General features: G+C 42.0%; 1 protein-coding gene across 2 annotated transcripts in view; it reads left to right on the forward strand.

Moving 5' to 3' along the window:
- The first annotated feature begins 8027 nt into the window (after positions 1-8027).
- The window catches only part of NUP93 (nucleoporin 93), a 1122661-nt gene continuing 1109224 nt past the window's right edge, over positions 8028-21464 (forward strand). For both annotated transcript variants that reach the window (XM_044081412.1, XM_044081414.1), the window contains exon 1: positions 8028-8173. The gene's annotated coding sequence lies outside the window, so the exon portion shown is untranslated. The remainder of the gene's footprint in view (positions 8174-21464) is intronic.

Genomic DNA, 21464 nt, shown 5'->3' on the forward strand with positions numbered 1-21464 from the left:
AAGTGCTTTGCAGTCCTTTTGGGGAGTGTGGGGTGCAAAAGCCCCCTGATGGACGTTGCTCTGTCTTATTTTTATAGCTCATTTGCTTAAAAACAACAACTGAAAAATAGATCTGACAGTATAAAGGTGGCCCACAACACAGAGGGGATGGCGCTTGCTACGGCACATCCTGGTGTGTTCTAATATAAACATTCGCCATTCAGTGTTCACAGCCGTCAACTCAAATTGGCGATTTAGGGAGATAGCAAGGTGTGTTACACTTAATAAATAAATAACAATAATGTTAAAAAGTGCTTACTAAATTCGCAGTCTCTATCATTTTCTCATGTTAGTTAGTTTAAAGAGTGGTCCTGATTGCACAGGTATAAAACATAAAAGGTTGTGAGCTATGTTGCGGACAGATCTGGTGTGCAACTCTCAAATGCCCCTGACTTTGCCTTGGTATGGTGTGTGCCTCTCCTAAAATGCTCAGTTTTTCCCCTCTGATAAATCAATGAAGTTTATAGTCAGCCAATAATGCCAAGCAAGCATGAGCATAGCCAGAAATTTACATTTTGTACTCAAACTTAATGTTTTTGTTGCCCCCCTTTTTAAAAATGTACTCAACCCTCACAATGCTACCCCAAGACATATAGAAAGTGGCTAATTATTTTCAGCTGCTACCATTTATGCACATAAAAAGATATTTTAGAATATAATCCTTTCAAACAAGCCTTCTTTGTATACTGCTATATTGCAAATATTAGTTTCCAAAGTTCTAAACATTCTGTGCTTTTTGAATGTTCAAGTTTCCAAAAGATGCTCAGAAAAATATATTCATTTGTGTACAATAAGTATGCCTAGCAACACCCTTGAATGACAGCTAACAGTTTAGTTTCATCCCAAAAATATGCGTTTATTTGAAACCTGCCTTCTGTAGTTTCTTTATGTGAGTTAAGACTAGCCTTTAAAAACGGTCTCTGATTTTGGACCTTTGTCTACCTGTTATGTTTAACCATAGCTTTCAACCAGTCAGGGACAAATATCAACAGAATCAGGGACAAATCCAAAAATAATCAGGGACACTTTTAAAATATTGGTTCTATTAACTTAAGACATTGACAGAACAAGAGAATGTGAATTAATAAACAATTTCTGAAGTAAAAGAACTCTTAACTCTAATTATTGTCATTATTTATTAAGTAGAATTTACCACAGAATCTCCAAATGTTGCCAATTTGTAGGACGGACTAAGAGGGACAGGGCAAAAATTTGAGTTAAAATCAGGGACAGTTGAGAGGTATGTAAATAACTGTCCATATTTCTTGCGTAAAGATGATGAGAGGGAAGCATACCTCTCATAGGTTCATAGGTAGGTACTAGGCTATTAGCCCTAGGGCCTATATAAGCCCAGCCAAAAATGTACCCTGGTTTTCGCCACCCAAGAAAATTATTTTCCTGTGCCTCTGTCGAGCAGAGCCACAGAAGTGATCCCTGGAGTGAATTTCCTATCTCCCATCCAATCATCAAGATTTTTCTTGAAGAGTCCTAATGAGGAGCTCTGTTTGACATAGATAGGTAGTCTGTTACAGAGTATGGGAAGTCTCTGGGACAGGAATCTATCCCTCCAACATGTTCTGTTTATTGCGATGACACGGTTTAGGTCCCTAAAGCGTATAGCTCAGAGGGGTTGGTATTTCTTTAAGTGGAGCATGTCCAACAGCTCTGGGTTTGACATAGCTTTGTATGTTAGGCAGAGATCTCCTCTGAGTAGTTGATATGCGACGGAGTAAAGCTGGCGTTTTTTGAGACGGTCTGCGTAGGGCATCTGTTTGAGGCCAGTAATCCTCTTTGTAAGGTATTTCTGTGGCCTTTCCAGTTGTTGTAGATGTCTTGTGAGGTACATACCAAAAGGGGCGTTGTACTCTATAATGGGTCTAATGAGTGATGAGTAGAGGAGAACAATGCCCTCTTTTTTCGGATGAGAAACCTTTTGTGATGAGGTGAGCCACATAGAAGGATTTCCTGACCACTGTGGCGATGTGATTATCAAAGGAGAGACTACTGTCCACCTGTGTCCCAAGGTCTCATCACATTTTCAGCATTAAGTAAACTACCAGCTAAGTGGTAGTTCATGGGTACAAAGTTTTTACCAACAAACCAAAAGACAGCTAGTTCACCCATGCTAACACTGTGCTGAAAAGCAAATAAACTGTCTGTGCAATCCAGTAATAAAAGTTCTGTTAAAATCCAGAATTTAATGAAAAGAATGCAATAAAACAAAATGAGAACAAAAATAATAAAAATTAAACCCCTTGTCCAACAATTAGCACTTGCAAATAGTTCTTCTTCAGATCGTATAATCAAATGGGACATTCATCTGTATATATAAGCCAGTCAAAATTATTCACCCAATGAGAATATCAGCACCAAGGTTCCAGCCAATCCATGTTTGGATTTCTCCATCTGATTTGCATAAACCGGGTTAACAATACCATTTTCTAAATGGATGCCTCACACAGCTTGCTAATGTTCAGTACTAATGAAATATGCAAAGTAGGTGATGTTAGTAACCAATAGCACTTCCAAAAGAAGTAACAGATGAAGCAGCTATCTTTCATGCATACTTAGAAGCATGCCTCACATTAATGTATTGGAGTCAGAATATGCAAAATAGGTGAACTAAACAGCCAACAGTGGCTTCCAAAAAACAGCAAAAGACAAATCTGCTAGCCTTCATGTATTCTTATTGAAAAACTTGTCAAATAATCCCAAAAGCAGTTCTTTACGTATTTCTAATATTCAATAGAGGAAAAATGGCATGAACAATAAATGGATGATCTAAGTAGCCAATAGTGGCTTCCAAGAAGCGGCAAAAACCAAATCTGCTGACTTTCATAAATTCCTATTATGAAACTTTTTTTCTTTAATCTAATTAACCCAAAAGAAGTTTTTCACATATCTCTGATGTCCAGTGATTGAGATGACAAAAAAATTATATATATAGCAGTATGCATCGCTATCAATAAAAAATAGGTGATGTCATTACTAAAATTTAATTTCTCAAGACAGGAATATAGCAGGACAATTACTAAGTGACAATAAATGTCAAGACTCCATGTCTTGCATGGCCACATTTGTACCTCGATTAATTCACGTGGTGACTGCCTATAAGTTCTTCCTGAGAAGTATAGGTATGTTATTTCACTCTAGCAATGTATACAAATTTCAGACTTCATTTCATCCATCCAAAGTCGGTATATATAAGTTTCTGACTTCATCACATCCATTCAAAATCAATAGGGAACTTTTACTAGAATTCCACCATCTCTGTTCAGATGTTTGTCATATTGTCCAGTTTTGTTTTGATGAAACCAGAGCAGGAAAGATATGGGCATATTAAACTACAAATAGCATATGTCGACAGCATCAAATCTTCTAATCTTGACACTAACATAATCGAACTTAATCAAACTTCCGTTAGGATATAACTGCTCTTATAAAGCAAAATAATAAGTATGTTATTTCACTATAGCAATGTATGCAAATTTCAGACTTCATTCTATCCATCCAAGATCAATATGTATAAATTTCTGACTTCATCCCATTCATTCAAGATCAATAGGAAATTTTACTAAGATTCCACCATGTCTCTTCAGATATTTATCATTAATCACTTATGATCTCCTTAGCTCATGGTCGATCTGCATCTCTTCAAGACAGGTTTCAACGGTATAATACTATTCAACCCCAGATGTTGATCAGCTCTAAGGTTTATTATCCATTTGGTTTCCCTAAGTTCAGTTATGTTCTCAATATCCCCTTTTTTTGGGTTTGAGTTTTTACCAAAGGGGATGACAATACACTTTTTGGCATTGAGCTTCAGGCCATGGCTTTGACATCAGGCATCTGTCTCAGTGAGGCCCTTTTGTAGTATGTCCACCTCATTAGGAGTTTCAATTATGGCTCCTAGTTTGCAGTCATCTGCAAACTTTGTTAGCCAAAGACCTCCTGTGTTAGCTTGTACTTCAGAGAAGTAGATACCAAACAGGAGAGGATCCAGGACTGAACCTTGTGGTACTCCACTTGTCACTGGTCTGAAGTCAGATTTGGAGTCTGCTACTTTCACAGTGTGGGTTCTGTCCATGAGCCAGTTGGCAACCCATCTTGTGACATAGGGATTTATACCTAGTTTAGTGAGCTTATGTATAATTCCTGAGTGGGGGATGGTGTTGAAAGCCTTGGCGAGATCTAGATAAGCTGTGTGAACCACCTTACCCTCATCTATGGCTTTGGTGACTGCTTCAAAGAAGTCAATCAGGTTTGGGAGACATGATCTGCCTTTTACAAATCTGAACTGGGTAGGGTCCAGAGTTTGGAGATTACCAATGTCTTTGTTTATGAGTTCCATGATGATACGTTCCATGGCCTTGCAGACTAGGCTTGTCAGGCTAATGGGGCGGTAGTTCCCAGGGTCCGTCGTGGCTCCCCCTTTGTGGAGTGGGATAACCGTTGCGGTGCGCCATTCAGTGGGCACAAAGCCTGAGGTGAGGCTATGATTGAACATGGTAATTAGATAGGGTGCCAGTTCATTCTGTAGTTCATGTAGAACGTAGCCTGGGATATTGTCAGGTCCCATGAATGCTGTGTTCTTGGCTTTGGAGAGTGTGTTTTTTACCTGTGCAGCCGTGATTACAGGAACTTTGCATTCTTCCGGTATAGAGATGGGCCCTCTAGGGGGTGAGAGGGGGGTAAAGTTAGCACTGAACCTATCTGCCAGGATGCTGGCAATATCAGTTGGTTCTGTATATTTAGTGCCATGGTGCTGTAACTCAGTGCAGATCTGAGTGTTGCCATTGAGATTCTTGACATAGCTATAGAATGCTTTGTGGTTGTCTTTAGAGTCAGTGGCAATTTTGTTTTCGTAACTAGCTTTGGAGGATTTTATGAGGGATCTCAGCTTCTTACTGAGGTTGACCAGGGAGTTCCTTCAGTCGTGGGATTTTACTCTTTTTTTGCAACAGTTTCTTTCTTCTGTTGTAGAGTTTGTTTATGGCAGAGGACCACCAGATTGGCTTCTTTTTTTTTGGAGGATAGCATCTTGGTTCTATTAGAGATAGCATGATCCATGCACTCGTGTAAGTGCTTATAAAGTGCATTTGTGTAGGATTCAGCAGTTGTACCTCTATTGTCCGTCTGCATGGGTGTCATGAAGTTTGCCACTTCTGTCTTAAGAAGTGTGAAGTTGGCTTTGGAGAAGTTTTTTATGATGGTTTCCCTAATTGGGGGTGGGGGCGGGATGTGGATGTCTAGGGTGATTAGCTTGTGGTCGGATCTGACCAACGAGAAATTGACCTCTGGTGTGGAACACTGGTTGCCCATGTTGGTAATGACCAGGTCTAGGATATTGCTGCCCCTGGTGGGGGTGTGAATAAGTTGATCCAAGGCGTTGGAATTTATGAATTCCAGAAAACATTGATCAAAAGAGTTGGTACATGAGTAATTTCCCCAGTTAATGGTGGGGTAGTTGAAATCGCCCATTATTAGGGTGTTAGGTTGTACCCTAATACTTTCCAGTGCATCAAGAAATGAGGAGTGGGAATCCTGGGGCATGGAGGGGGGTCTGTAGCAATTTGGACTGTGTTCTTGCCCTGAGTTAGTTGCACTTGGATAATCTAGGATGCATTATGCTGTGCAACTAGCCTGGAGGTGTGGATATCCTTAATGAATATGGACACGCCTCCACCTTTAGTGCTTCATTCTGGGTTAGGTGGCCGAAAGGTGTGGTATGAATTATAGCCTGGTAATGCAGGGGTGCCCTCTGGAGCTTTGAACCAGGTCTCTGTCACTGCACAGATGTCGATGTTCTCCATTTTAAGGAGTGCCTCGAGTGAGTGCATTTTGACGTTTAGAGTAGCATTACCCTCAGATTTTGCTTGCTTGTACCTGTTAAGGTTGTGAATTTGTCATTTGAACCTTGCCTAAAAAAGGCACTATAGGGGTGGCAAGAGCCTTAGCCAGTATCCGGAATCCCAAGGGCGACAGGTGCAGGACATCTCTGGCAAAGCATTGTGGTCTGTCGATCATGTCGTCCCAGGCAGACAAATACTGGATCCTCTTAGAATGACACCAGAAGCTTAGCCAATTGTTGAAGTCAATTATTTTGTCACTGTACTGTGGCATCATTCTGGGTGATGGCAGGATGCTACTCAGGGCCAGGGTCATACCTGCCTGGGCTACAAGATCGGAGAGCTCCTCCATGTCTCTTTTCATGTAGTCCAGGGAGGTACGTCTCAGGTCATTCACACCAACATGGACAATGACAGTGTCATATTTGTACTTGTTGTGGAGTGACCTGAGTGTGTGCGTTATGTGGCGGATCCTGGCACCTGACAGTAACTTTCTCCTTGTTTAGCCTGGTGAGTGGAACATCGGTGTGCCTGACTATAGAGTCACCTATGACTAGAGTGTTGGGTACGTTGTTATACCTTATGGGCTGTGGTTGAGTGGCACAATGAGTTTGTGGGCTATGTGTCATTTGGGTTGTGTTGCGGGTGGAGTTTGCTTGAGTTTCTGCTTTGGAGGTCCCTGATACTTGGACAGGTTTTTATTGAGAGCCTCCGCGAATGTAGGTGTGTGTTTTGTGTTTCTATATGTGTGTTTTGGTGGTGTCGGTTTTGAGGGACTATGTGATGAGTGTGGTGTGGTACAAGTGTTTACCTTCTCCTCTTGACTGTCTAGTCCAGTCTTGGGTGAAGAGAGCTTTGCTTCCAGTTTGGCTATATAAGTGCATCTCTCACAGGTTGTAGTGTTGGGTGGTAGGAGGAGAGGGTTGCCTGTGTACATGACGCAATTGCTGCATTGCCCCAAGATGCCCAGATTCATCAGGTAGACAGGAGAAATCACCGGGAGCTGACCCTTAGACATGCCTGGATAGGTGCTTATTTATTAAGTACTAAAAACTGCTTTCCTCTAGACAAGTGAGGAAAGTTGAGTGCTGTAGTAATTTGCAGCTTATTTAGTGCTTACAACAAGTTCTGAACAAGTGCTGAGTTCAAAGAAACAGATTTGAGTGCTGAAACTAGAAAACTGGCTAGTTCTAAGAAACAAAATTAAGCTAGAAGGCTTCCCTCCAAAACAGAAAGGCTTGGGGGCTCAGAAGCCTACAAACAGTCTAGACCACTTACAGGAAAGGCAGGAAACAAGCTTAAAAATATTTTTTTCTTTCCCAGATGCTCTCTTTGTACACAGTAGGAGTGCCTGAAATCAGAATATGATCTCACTGCACTCAGTTGAGTGAGCAAATGAGATGGGCCCAGAAGGAGTATCCAAACACAATTTTACAAGAGGAGCGGGCAGTTTCAAAGTCACCAAGATTAGCACAAAAACAGGGAGGGTGAGTGGGGAACTAACTGACGAAACAGAGTCAAAACTTCCAGTTCAGTTAACATTCAATGCAACACAAAAACCTTAGAGCAAAAAAATCTGGACAAAGCTTAAAATGATGGGGGAACAAATATGGATAGATTTTAAACATTCCTCTTACAAATTTGAATTTTTGGAAGGATGTGGAGTCTTAAATTCAAATATTTGTCATTATTTAATTACTTCAATCCTCAGCTAAGTGCCAGAAAGGTTTGGTGGCCAAAATTTAACTGTGGTAACCAGTTGCAATGGGACTGGATGGAAGGAATTACAAAAAAAATGAACTCAAAAGGAGAGCAGCAGCTCCTAGATGTTACGCAGCTGCCGTAATATTCTAAGAACTACGAAAAAAACTTATGTGGTCCAGTATTCTCCATTGTCGCCGACATGTCTTGCTTTAAATCACAAACATTTTATACTATACAATATACAACTGACGTTACGATCCTATTCTCGACACTATTTCCTTTAAACGTTAAGGTGTTAACAATCTTCTATGTGTGATGCGTCTTAATGGGGCTTCCGGACTTTGACACCCACAACAGCTAAGCCTGTACTGTTGGAGTACGCAGAACTTCACGCAATAGTTCACTCTATTACAGAAAATCGAAATGCGTGCAGTTCGTCTTACGTCGAAAGCCGTACGATTAAGCCATGGCGTAATGGCTTCTGGGTATGGTTAGCTATCCAATCACGGAGCAGGTGTACAGGAGCGCGCTGCTGTTGTGGAGTTCAGGGTTTATGAAACCAGTGGATATTCTATAGACAGGTATGCTATACAGTTCTTGGATTAGGAAGTATTTCTGAGCTTCTCTGTCTCTTACTTGTTTTATATGTTGTTGTACAGGGGTTCTTTTTTTAAAGGCTGAACTTGGGAGTGTGAGTGCTGAGGAGGTGGTTTTGAGCAGCACCAGGTGATGTTAGATGCCTATCTGCAGGATTGTACTCTCGGAATTGGTGTACAGTTTGTTGGATATTGAGGAAAGCTGCACGTATTTTTTTTTGTTAAACGTTAAATGCAGCATGATGGCTAACGATACTTACCACCCTATGCCATCAGTCATAAGGGTAGTACTAGGTACTGCATAGAATGCAGCTGTTTAGGATTGTGATATTTGCATTTATGAGATGTGGGACTGCTTTACTTTGGAAGTCCGATTCACTGGTTTTGAACAGTATAGCACTTGGAGTAGCTGCTACACGTAACTTTGAATAGGAAGGAGAATGTGGTGTTGCTTTCAATGAAAGTGCCACTTTCCAGATCAGAGCTGTAAGATATTGAATGGTGTAATCATGGTAGTGTTACATTTTTATATGTATTTCGTCTCTTTGGGCCAAGAAATGTTCAGAGAGTGTGCCACCTACTTGAATTCTGTCAGTAGCATGTGGCATAAATGCGCAGGGAAATCACTGAAATAGTGTAAGCAATTACTGTAGCTCTTGACATCGGACATAGCGTTTTGCCTTCTGAATGTTTGCATGCTAGTTTAAAATAAGTACATATGTTTTTTCTTCTTTAGTAAAACTCAACGAGGGCTTTCACAGTCCATCCTTTGGTTTGTATAGTTCTTCTCTTTACAATCTATAAACTCTAAAATGGACCGCAAGCTGTTTTGTTCTGTAATGCTTACTACTTTACTGAATTTTATGCAAACATGTCTGTCCATGGTAACTTGGTCTTGATGGGTTCATGTTAGAGGATATTAAGAATGCAGAAAATACAGCTCAGATGTCTTCTTGGAATAAGGAATTATTTTTGTCAGCTTGTTCAGTCTGGACTGATTTTCTTCCGGTTTCTGTTAGCTTATCTTGCCTTTTTTTATAATTATATGCCTGTCTGTACATAGGACACTTTAATTATGCTAGGTTGGTAGTGCATTTTCATTTTCCATTTAAGTTCACCTTTCATTAATGTTCTTGGCTCTAACTTAATTGACATGTTGCTGTTCTAATAGTTCTATATATTTGCCTGTATCATTGCAGGCCCTTTGTTTCTTTTCTTTTTATTTTATTTCTTTCTTCAGTGCAGTACATTTCTAAAATTACTGTCTTTATCAACTGATAGGCGTGAAGCTATTTAGAGTTTTTTTCCCAACTCATCACATAATTTCTGTAGCCGCTCACAGGAAAACTGTATAATGTAAAGAGAAGGGCAGACTTATTTATCGCTTTATCCTAAGTCCTAAAATGTCCAAGAGACTTCTTTTGTCATTTGTACATATTGTATTGCTGATCCTTCTCTTCCAAGGCATTTTGCCCACCCAGTTGCTCTGTTTATTGTAAATCACATTCTTCTCCTGGTTTGATCTATTCTTAATGTGTTCACTTTTCTGCATAATTGCTCCTCTTGTACATTTATCAAGGCTAGTTGCCATTCGTTAGCTGAAAACTTTCTGAAACAACTTGTAGTTTAGTTAGGTGGGTGCCACGGTTTTGTGTAGTGTTTAAAAAGGAGCTGGAATTAGCCACTTCTGTTGTAGTAGAGGACTAAAATCCTTACACAGCCCAGGTAATGTGTTCTGTTACTGGCCTAGGAGCTTGCTGATGCTAAGTAGTAAAGATGGGTGTACCTGTCCTTGGGAAGAGGGATGAAATGGGGACATCTGCCCTTATCCCTTAAAGGGTGACAACACTTGGAGGTGGTCCCAGTGTAATTTAATTCGGAGATCGAGACAGAGCAAGTCATTCCTTTTTTAAATGATTGTTGTCTCTCCAAATTGAAGTGACCTTGGTGTGAGAATAATAAAGTAAAGTTGTGTGGAAGTTGAAGTCCTGCAAAGAAAGGAAAGTTTATATTTTGCACTGCCTCACTTGCATAAAAGCTGTTTTCTTTCGTAGGTTTATATGTAGGTACTAGGCTATTGGCCCTATGGCTTATATAAGCCTAACCAAAAAGGTACCCTGGTTTTCGCCACCCAAGAAAATTATTTTCCTGTGCTCCTGTTGAGCAAAGCCACAGAGGTGATCCCCGGGGTGAATTTCCTATTTCCCATCCAATCAAGATTTTTTCTTGCAGTGCTAATGAGTAGCTTTGTTTGCTATAGATGGCTAGCTTGTTCCAGAGTATGGGAAGTCTCTGGGACAGGAATCTATCCCTCCAGCATGTTCTGTTTATTGTAGTGACAAGGTTTAGGTCCCTAAAGTGTGTAGCTCAGAGGGATTGGGATTTCTTTAAGTGGATCATGTCCAACAGCTGTGGGTATAGGTTCATAGGTAGGTACTAGGCTGTCTGCCCGAGGGCTTTTATAAGCCTAGCCAGAGTGTGTCGGCTTTCGCCGCCCCATTGATTAATTTAACTGATCCTCTGTCAAGCAGAGCCAATGAAGTGATCCCAGGGGTCTATTTTCTATTACCCATCCGCTCATCAAGGTTTCTCTTGGAGTGTTAGTGAGGGGCTCTGCCTAATGTAGTTTGGAATTTTGTTCCAAAGCAGGGGGAGTCACTGTAACGGGAATCTATCCCTCCAGCATGTTCTAGTTATTGTTGTGGCAAGGTTTAGCTCACTAGAGCGCATGGCTCGCAGTGACTTGGATTTCTTTAGGTATAGCATGTCCATCAATTCTAAGTTGGACATGGCTTTGTAAGTCAGGCAGAGTTCACCTCTGAGTAAGTGATATGCCACTGAATACAGCCGGAGTTTTTTCAGTTGGGCTGCATAGGACATATGTTTGAGGCTAGTACTCCTCTTGGTGAGGTACTTTTGTGGTCTTTCCAGCTGTTGGAAGTGTCTTGTGAGGTACATCCCAAATGGGGCATTGTACTCTATGATGGGTCTGATGAGTGACGGGTAGAGGGGCACTATAACCTCTTTATTTCTAGATGCAAACCCTTTAGTAATTAGATGGGCCCCATGGAAGGATTTCCTAACTACTTTGGCAATATGATTGTCAAAGAAGAGATTACTATCTACCTTGGTCCCCAGATCTCTCATTACCCCTTCTGTATTAAGGGGGCTGCCACTTATGTGGTAATTCGTGGGTGTTTTGTTTTTCCCAAATGGGATGACTATGCATTTTTTGGCATTTAGCTTGAAGCCATGACTTTGACACCAGGTGTCTGTCTCAGTAAGGCCCTTTTGGAGGATGTCCGTGTCAGCCAGTCAATTATGGCTCCTAGTTTGCAGTCGTCGGCGAACTTGGTTAGCGATAGTCCTCCTGTGTTTGCCTGTACTTCTGAGAAGTATATGCCGAACAGCAGGGATCCCAGGACCGAGCCTTGCGAGATACCCCTTGTGACTAGTGTAGAGTCGGACCTGGAGCCCGCTATTCTTACCGTGTGAGTTCTGTCTGTAAACCGGTTGGCAACCCATCTCGTGACATAATGGTTTATGTTCAGGCTGATGAGGTTTTCTGTAATACCTGAGTGGGGAATGGTGTTGAAAGCCTTGGCGAGGTCATCTATGGCCTTGGTGAGTGTCTCAAAGAAGTAAACCAGGTTTATTAGGCATGATCTGCCCTTAAAGCCGAACTGGGTCGGGTCAGGTGTTTGGAGGTTCCCAATGTTTTTGTTAATTAGTTCCATGATGCGTTCCATAGCCTTGCAGACCAGGCTAGTCAGACTTATGGGGTGATAGTTACCAGGGTCAGTTGTGGCCCTTCCTTTGTGGAGTGGAATAACCGTTGCTGTGCACCATTCTATGGGCACGTAGCCTGTGGAGAGGCTGAGGTTGAACAGCGTGTTTAGGTGGGGGTTCGTGCAAGATGCAGCCTGGGGCACCATCTGTCCCCATTGATGCTGTGTTTTTTGGCTTTTGAAAGGGCTGTTTTCACCTGTGCGTCTGATTTCCGGGACACTACACTTTTCTGGTATTGTTGTGGGCTCTTTTTGGGGGTGAAGTTTCTGCCAGGATGTTGGCAATATCAGTAGGTTCAGTATATTTTGTGCTATTTTGCACTAGTTCACCACATATCTGCGAGTTGCCACTTAGATTCTTAACCACAAAGCCTTCTTTAGCTATGTTCTCTTTTGAATCCTTGGCTATTTTTCTTTCGAAGTTAGCTTTGGATGATTTTATGAGGGACCTTAGTTTCTTACTGTTACTGATCAGGAATGTCTTTCTTTCTTTGGATTTGCTTTTTTGCTGAACTAGTTTCCTCCTATTCTATAGCGTGTTTATGGCAGGGGTCCACCAGACTGGTTTCCTTCTCTCAGAGGAGTGAGTCTTGGTTTTGCTAGGGATGGGCATGATCCATGCATCCTTGTAGGTGTTCATAGAGAGCATTTATAAAGGTTTCTGCATCTTGGGCAGCGTTATCCTTTAGCGTGGGGGCTGTGAAACCTACCGCCTCTATCTTAAGTAAGGTGAAGTTTTCTTTTGAAACGTTTTTTACTGTGGTTTTCTTAGTTGGGGGGGGGGTGATTTATAGTCTGATCTAACCAGTGACTGGTCGACCTCTGGTGTGGAACACCTGTCGCCCATGTTGGTGATGACCAGGTCCAGTATGTTTTCACCTCTGGTAGGGGAGTTTACCAGCTGATCCAGGACATTTGATTTGATGAATTCCAGGAAGTGCTGGGCCTGAGAGTTTGTACTCGAGTAGTTTTCCCAGTTAATGGTAGGGTAATTGAAATCGCCCAATATCAGGGTGTTTGGTAGGACCGTCATGTTTTCCATTGTCTCCAGAAAGGTGGAGTGGTGGTGCTGGGTCATGGAGGGTCATCTGTAGCAGGCCACAATTTGCATTGTAGATGTGCCTGATGTTGGTTGCACATGGATGATCTCAGAGGTATCATGCTGCGCCACTAACCTGGAGGTGTAGGTATCCTTGATGAATATGGATACACCCCCTCCTTTTGTATTTCAGTCTGTGTTCTGTGGTCGAAAGTGTGGTTTGAGTTGTAGCCCGGTAGTGCTGGGGTGCTCTCTGGAGCCTTGAACCAGGTTTCAGTTACTACACAGATGATGTATTCCATACTGAGGAGTGCTTCGAGCGTGTGCATTTTGAGATTTAAATTCCTGGGGTTGAGTAGTATAACCCTCAGTTTTTTGTTAGTTGTGCAGTTTACGGAGGTGGGTTTAACTTTTGAGCCTTGCCTAAAAAAGGCACTATGGGGGCAGCAAGAGCCTTGGCCAGTATTCAAAAGCCTAGCAGGTGAGAGGTGCAAGCCGTCTCTTGCAAAGAACGCAGCTTGTCGAGCATGTCGTCCCAGGCTGACAGACACTGTATCCCCTTTGAATGATACCAGAAGCTTAGCCAATTGTTTAAATTGATCATTTTTTCTTTATACTGAGGTATCATTCTTGGTGAGGGCAGGATGCTACTCAGGGTCAGGGTAATACCAGCCTGCGCTACATGACCAGAGAGCTCTTCCATGTCTCTTTTCATATAGTCCAGGGAGGTATGTTTCAGTTCATTCACACCAACATGAACAATGACAGAGTCATATTTGTACTTGTTCTGGAGTGATCTGAGTGCGTGTGTTATGTGGCGGATTCTGGCTCCCGACAGGCAGCTAAAGTAACCTTCTGCTTGTCCAGCCTAGTGAGTGGGACGTCAGTGTGCCTGACTATAGAGTCACCTATTACTAGTGTGTTAGGTATGTTATTTCGCCTTAAGGGCTGTGATTGTGTGGCACACTGTGTTTTTGTGTGTTGTCTGGTTTGTGACAGGAGGTGCAGGTTGTGTGGGTGTCTGCTTTGGAGGCCTCTGATGCTTTTGCAGGTTTTTATTTAGAGCCTCTGATTATGATTTTGTGTATTTATGTGTATTTTTGCCAGTGCTGGTTTAGTAGGTCTGTGTGTGGCTGGAGGTGTGGAGGTGTGGTGCAAGTGTTAACCTTCTTCTCTTGAGTGTCTGTTCCAGTCATGGGTGGAGACAGCTTAGCCTCCAGTTTGGCTGTATAATTGTATCTCTTGCATATGTTAGTGTTTTGTGGTAGGAGGAGAGGGTTGTCTGTGTACATGAGGCAGTTGTAACATTGCCCCAGGATACCCAGATTTACCAGCTGGACTGGAGAGTACACCTGAAATTGCCCTTTGGTCATGCCTGGATAGTAGGGTGAGCTAATTAGTCACTTGGTTGGTGAAGGGTGAATAAAGAGCCGTGCCCTGCTGGACAATTAAGTGTCGGTGTATATTAGTGCTTGCTAGTAGGTCTGCGCAAGTGCTGGGCTGTAGGATGCATTTTGAGTGCTTAGGTTGAGAGTTAGACTAGTTTCAAGGGAAAAACTGAAGAGGAGACTTAGTGGAGCTGGGAATAATTTAACCCTAACTAACCGGCACTGCCCGGCGTGCAAACACATTTTTTATAGCAGGGAAATTCAAGAGAAATTAGCCCAAAATGGCCAGTAAACTACTAACTTCTGGGCTAGAACCACTTCTCCAGGGACAGATAGGCTGCTCAAAACTTCCCTCTCTCACAGGTGAACAGAGAAACTTCCTTCTGTCCAAGTAAGGTATGGGCAGCTCAGAAACTTGTAACACAGCCCTGAATTCAGCACTAGCCTGAAAACTGGACTATACTAGCTTAGAAAGGTGGGAAACAAGGAATTTGTTTGGCTTTTTTTTTTTTTTTTTTAAAGATAAGGCAAAAACAGTAAAAATACACTTTACAACAGCTTATCAGAAAAGGCTATCGCACTTTAGTGCGTAGCCTACAACAGTTCAACAAATTATTTAAACAAAAAACGACTTTTTAAAAGTGCAGGCAGTCAAATAAGTGCAATATGTGAAAAAAAACAAGCTTTTAAACCACAAATGCTGGAAAATCGGTGTTTAGGTGGACAACTGTTATACAGCAAGAAAGTACAGAAAACTGATACTTAATCACTCCAAAGTCTCTCTTCTAAGCTAGAAGGCTTGTATCAGTTTAAGGCTTTCTAGTGCTTCCCAGTAGGTTAGTTACAGGAAAGATGGGGGATGAGCGCAGATGTCATCATTTTTTTTTTTTTTTTAAACCAGAAAGTTGAAAGAGATGGATAAACTGGCCCAATGGTCAAACTACAATTTCTGGGCCATGAACCACTCCTCTTGTGGTAGACAGGCTACCTAGTGCTTAGCACTTCCACTGATAAGCTAGAAGGCTTCCCTCCAACACAGTAAGGCTTGGGGGGCTCAGAAGCTCTTTATCTAATAGGCTAGTTACAGGAAAGGTGGAAAACAAGCGCAAGTGCAGCTTTTAAACAAGAAAGTTGAAAGAGAGAGAACTGCCCAAACGGCCAATAGCTACAATTTCTGGACCAGGAACCACTCCTCTTGTGGTAGATAGGCTACCTAATGCTTACCACTCCCACTCCACTGATAAGCTAGAAGGCTTCCCTCCAACATGGAAAGGTTTAGGGGGGCTCAGAAGCTTGCAAAGCGTCCTGGATACAGCAAATCTGTACCTGGACTAGACTAGTAACAGGAAAGACAGGAAACAAGCTCAAACACAGGCTTTAAACCAGAAAGTAGAAAGAGATAGAAAAACTGCCCAAACTGCCAATTAACTACCATTTCTGGGCCAAAACCCACTCTTCCTGTGGTAGATAGGCTACCTAGTGCTTACCACTCCCACTGGTAAGCTAGAAGGCTTCCCTCCAACACAGTAAGGCTTGGGGGGCTCAGAAGCTTACCAACAGTCCTGGATACAGCAAGTCTGTATCTGGACTAGACTAGTGACAGGAAAGGCAGGAAACAAGCTAGAAATATAATATATATGTGTGTGTGCGTGTGTGAGATAGATAGATATATATAATATATATATATATATATATATATATATATATATATATATATATATATATATATATATATCTATTAGTGTGTGTATATATGTGTGTATATAATTTTTTACAGAAAAGCAGCTAAAACAGCAGTAAATAAAATTCAAATTGCAGTGCAGGCTAGCACACTTCAGTGTGTAGCAATATTACGGCAAATGCAGTTTTTAAGTAAATACAATTAAATTAACAAATGACTAAAAAACAAGTGCAGAAGGCAGTAAATTAGAAGGCTACTAACAAGCAGTAATACGTGCAGAGTAAGAGCGACTGAACAGCACGCAGCAAATAAGACAGTTCCGGTAAGAGGTGGGGAACTAACTGTAGACACAGCCACAACTTCAGTTGAGTTAATATTCAGTGAAAAACACAAATTACATGCAGTACTATATGAAAGAGCAGATAAGTGTACTTAAGTTCACTTGTACGTCCAGTTGACCTCCAGTAGATCTTAGCCGGCCAAAGCTGAGACACTAACATAGCTTTGTATGTTAGGCAGAGATTGCCTCTGAGTAGGCAGTATGTGACTGAGTAAAGCTGGAGTTTTTTTGAGACTGTCTTAGGGCATCTGTTTGAAGCCGGTAATCCTCTTTGTGAGGTATTTCTGCGGGCTTTCCAGTTGTAGATGTCTTGTGAGGTACATACCAAAAGGGGAGTTGTACTCTATAATGGGTCTAATGAGTGGCGAGTAGAGGGGAACAATGACCTTTTTTTTTTTTTTTTTTTTTTCCCTGGATGAGAAACCTTTTGTGAGGAGGTGTGCCACATAGAAGGATTTCCTGACTACTGTGGCGATGTGATTATCAAAGGAGAGACTACTGTCCACCTGTGTCCCAAGGTCTGTTATACTTTGTATTAAGTAGACTACCACCTATGTGGTAGCTCGTGGGTGCAGAGTTTTTACCAAAGGGGATGACCATGCACTTTTTGGCATTGAGCTTGAGGCCATGGCTTTGACACCAGGCATCTGTCTCCGTGAGGCCCTTTTGTAGGATGTCCACATTGTTAGGAGTTTTGATTATGGCTCCTAGTTTGCAGTCATCTGCGAACTTTGTTAGCCAAAGACCTTCTGTGTTATCTGTACTTCAGAAAAGTAGATACCAAACGGAAGAGGACCCAGGACTGAACCCTGTGGTACTCTACTTGTCACTGGTCTGAAGTCAGATTTGGAGTCTGCTACTTTCAAGTGTGGGTTCTGTCAGTGAGCCAGTTGGCAACCCATCTTGTGACTTATCTATAATTCCAGAGTGGGGGATGGTGTCAAGCCTTGGCGAGATCTAGATAGGATGTGTGAACACCTTACCCTCATCTATGGCTTTGGTGACTGCTTCAAAGAGGTCTGTCAGGTTTAGGAGACATGATCTGCATTATACAAACCCAAACTGGATGGGGTCCAGAATTTGGAGATTACCAATGTCTTTGTGTATAAGATCCATGATAAGTTCCATGGCCTTGCAGACCAGGCTCGTTAGGCTAATGGGGTGGTAGTTACCGGAGTCCGTGGTGGCTTTCCCTTTGTGGAGTGGGATAACAGTTGCTGTGTGCCATTCAGTGGGCAAAAAGCCTGAGGTGAGGCTATGATTGAACATGGTGCTTAGGTAGGGTGCCAGTTCATTCTGCAGTTCATGTAGAACTCAGCCTGGGATGTTGTCAGGTCTTATGGATGTTGTGTTCTTGGCTTTGGAGAGTGTGGTTTTTACCTGTGCAGCCGTGATTGCAGGAACTTTGAATTCTTCCGGTATAGAGATGTGCCCTTTAGGGGGGTGAGAGGGGGGTAACATTAGCAGTGAACCTGTTTGCCAGGATTTTGGTAATATCAGTTGGTTCTATATATTTAGTGCCATTGCGCGGTAACTCAGAGCAGATCTGAGTGTTGCCATTGAGATTCTTGACATAACTGTAGAATGCTTTGTGGTTGCCTTTAGAATCGGTGGCGAGTTTGTTTTCGTAACTAGCTTTGGAGGATTTTATGAGGGATCTCAGCTTCTTACTGAGGCTGACCAGGGAGTTCCTCCATTCATGGGATTTTACTTATTTTTTTTTTTTTTTTTTTGCAACAGTTTCTTTCTTCTGTTATAGAGTTTATTTATGGCAGGGGACCACCAGATTGGCTTCCTTTTTTTGGAGCATAGCATCTTGGTTATGTTGAGGAGAGCACATTCCATGCACTCATAAGTCCTTATAAAATGTATTTGTGTAGGATTCAGCAGTTGTACCTGTATTGTCAGTCTGAATGGGTGTCGTGAGGTTTGCCTCTTCTGTCTCAAGAAGCGTGAAGTTTGCTTTGGAGAAATTTTTTATGGCGATTTCCCTAATGGGAGGTGGGATGTGGATGTCTAGAGTGATTTAGCTTGTGGTCGGATCTGACCAACGAGGAGGTGACCTCTGGTGTGGAACACCGGTTGCCCATGTTGGTAATGACCAGGTCTAGGATATTGCTGCCCCTGGTGGGGATAGGTTGACCCAAGGCATTGGAATTTATGAATTCCAGAAAACGTTGAGCAAAAGAGTTGGTATGTGAGTAGTTTTCCCAGTTAATGGTGGGGTAGTTGAAATCGCCCATTATTAGGGTGTTGGGTTGTACCCTAATATTTTCCAGTGTATCAAGAAATGAGGAGTGGGAATCCTGGGGCATGGTGGGGGATCTGTAGCAAGTTGCAATTTGGATTGCAGTATTGCCCAGAGTTAGTTGCACTTGGATAATCTTGGACGCATTATGCTGAACAACTAGCCTGGAGGTGTGGATATCCTTAATGAATATGGACATGTCTCCACCTTTAGTGTTTAGGTCCAGGTTAGGTGGCCGAAAGGTGTGGTATGAATTATAGCCTGGTAATGCAGGGGTACTCTCTGGAGCCTTGAACCAGGTGTCTGTCACTGCACAGATGTTGATGTTGTACATTTTAGGGAGTGCCTCGAATGAATGCATTTTGAGGTTTAGACTTCTAGCATTGAGTAGCATTGCCCTCAGATTTTGCTCGCATGTACCGGCTAAGGTGGTGAATTTGTCATTTGAACCTTGCCTAAAAAAGGCACTATAGTCGTGGCAAGAGCCTTAGCCAGTATCTGGAATCCAAGGGGTGACAGGTGCAGGTCATCTCTGGCAAAGCATCGTGATCTGTCGATCCAGTCATCCCAGCCAGAGATACTGGATCCCCTTGGAGTGACACCAGAAGCTTAGCCAATTGTTGAAGTCAATCATTTTGTCCTTGTACTGTGGTGTCATTCTGGGTTATGGCAGGATGCTTCTCAGGGCTAGGGTCATACCTGCCTGGACTAAAAGATCGGAGAGCTCCTCCATGCCTCTCCTCATGTAGTCCAGGGAGGTACGTCTCAGGTCATTCACACCAACATGGGCAATGATAGTCATATTTGTACTTGTGGAGTGAACTGAGTGCGTGCGTTATGTGGCGGATCCAGGCACCCGACAGGCAGCTGACAGTAACTTTCTCCTTGTTTAGCCTGGTGAGTGGGACATAAGTGTACCTGACTATAGAGTCCCCTATGACTAGAGTGTTTGGTACATTGTTATGTCTTATGGGCTGTGGTTGAGTGGCGAATGTAGGTGCTTGTTTTGTGTTTCTGTGTGTGTGTTTTGGTGGTGTAGGTTTTGAGGGACTGTGATAAGTGTGGTGTGGTGCAAGTGTTTACCGTCTTCTCTTGACTGTCTAGTCCAGTCTTGGGGGAAGAGAACTTTGCTTCCAGTTTGGCTATATAAGTGCATCTCTCACAGGTTGTAGTGCTTTAATAATTTTGTAGCTTTAGTGCTTACAACAAGTTCTGAACAAGTGCTGAGCTCAAAGAAATGGATTTTAGTGCTAAAACTAAAAAAAATGGCTCGTTCTAAGGGAAAATTTGAAGAGCGGACTTTATGGCACCAGGAAGCAAATGAGCAAACGAGCAAACTGATTTAAACAAATTAACCAATAAGCTTACAACTGAGCCCCATTCAAGCAGTCTTCAATCGGGCACGTTCTAACTGCACACTCCTGCCACTAGGGTGCAGGGGGACCTTCTCCAGAGTGTCTGTATTAGTGCTCAAGTTGTACAAACGAAGCTAGATTCAGCAGGTCTGAATTTAGTCTATGCTACAGCAAACAAGGCGTACCAATTTCAGAAAGAAACGGTTCAAATAAGCAGGCACAATAAGCCTTTAACCAGTAATTCCCAGCTCAGAAGGGCAGAATCTAGCCTGTCCTCTCACAAGAGTGCAGACCACATACCTTCTTAATGAAAAATACCTGTCCTGAAGCCAAAGTGTTTTAACCAAAACTGATACACTTGTAGAATAACAGACTTTGAGACTTCAATCCACAATTCCCAACTTAGAAGGATGTAAGCTACCTGTTCTGCCACAACAGTGCAGACCACAAACCTTCTTAATGTAAAACAACTGGTCTGGAGCCCAAGAGCTTAAACCAAAAGGCTTAGAGTAGCAGTTACAATTTAATCAGGCTACTACCAAGCAGTAATAAATGGAGCAGAATAAATATAATTGAGTCATTTTAAGAAGAGGCAAAAGCAAAATAAAGTGCAAATTTCTTTTGAGAGAGAAAGGAGGAGCAGAAGAAAAATTCAAGGTTAAGAACCTAAGTGGGTTGGCCTTCTCAAATGTTCTCTTTGTATTAAAGTGAACACCAGACTGGGAGGGGTGTCCCAGATCAAATTTACAGTAGGAGTGGGCAACTGCAAAGCCACCAACTATGACACCACCACAAGAATAGGGTGGGGGGAAAGTTTCAGGACAGATGAGAAACCAAAAACAATGCCAGAAAATATATATAAAATAATTCAGTCAGGCAAATTAAGACAATGCAGAACTCTGAAAGGTTAAAATACCAAGAAATATACTCATCAATCACCAATGTAGTTCCAGATTGTTTGAGAATCACACTGCATCCATTACAACAGGAGTTTCCAACAGTGTGGTTTTATTTAGATAAATATCTTCTTAGGTAAGCAAATTTTATGTAGTGGATGCCATGTTTTTGCATATTGGTGGTTTTAGATGATAATTTAAGGAATATTGGTGAAAAATATTGTGTGTGATGTGTCTAATGTGTGTGTTCATTTGCAAATCTCAAATGCTTTTTGTTCAAAAAAACAAAACCTCAAACAAGAAGTACTGGAACGGAAAACACCACAAACTCCCAAAAAGCTTTATTGTGGTTCCAGCAGTGGGGTGACTTTCCTTTCTCAGCTGCAGTCACTGTTTGGTTCAATGTTTCTTGTTTGATATTTTCTGATTTAAACAAAAATGTAACCACACACATGCATATACACGTGTGTTGTATGTATGTGAAAAAATGGTGGAATATGAATGTAAATGAATCTAATGTGTTAGTGAGAAAAATAGTGAA

The sequence above is a fragment of the Protopterus annectens genome, chromosome 8.part0 (genome assembly GCF_019279795.1).
Source record: "Protopterus annectens isolate FY-2018-M chromosome 8.part0, PAN1.0, whole genome shotgun sequence".
NCBI lineage: Eukaryota > Metazoa > Chordata > Ceratodontiformes > Protopteridae > Protopterus > Protopterus annectens.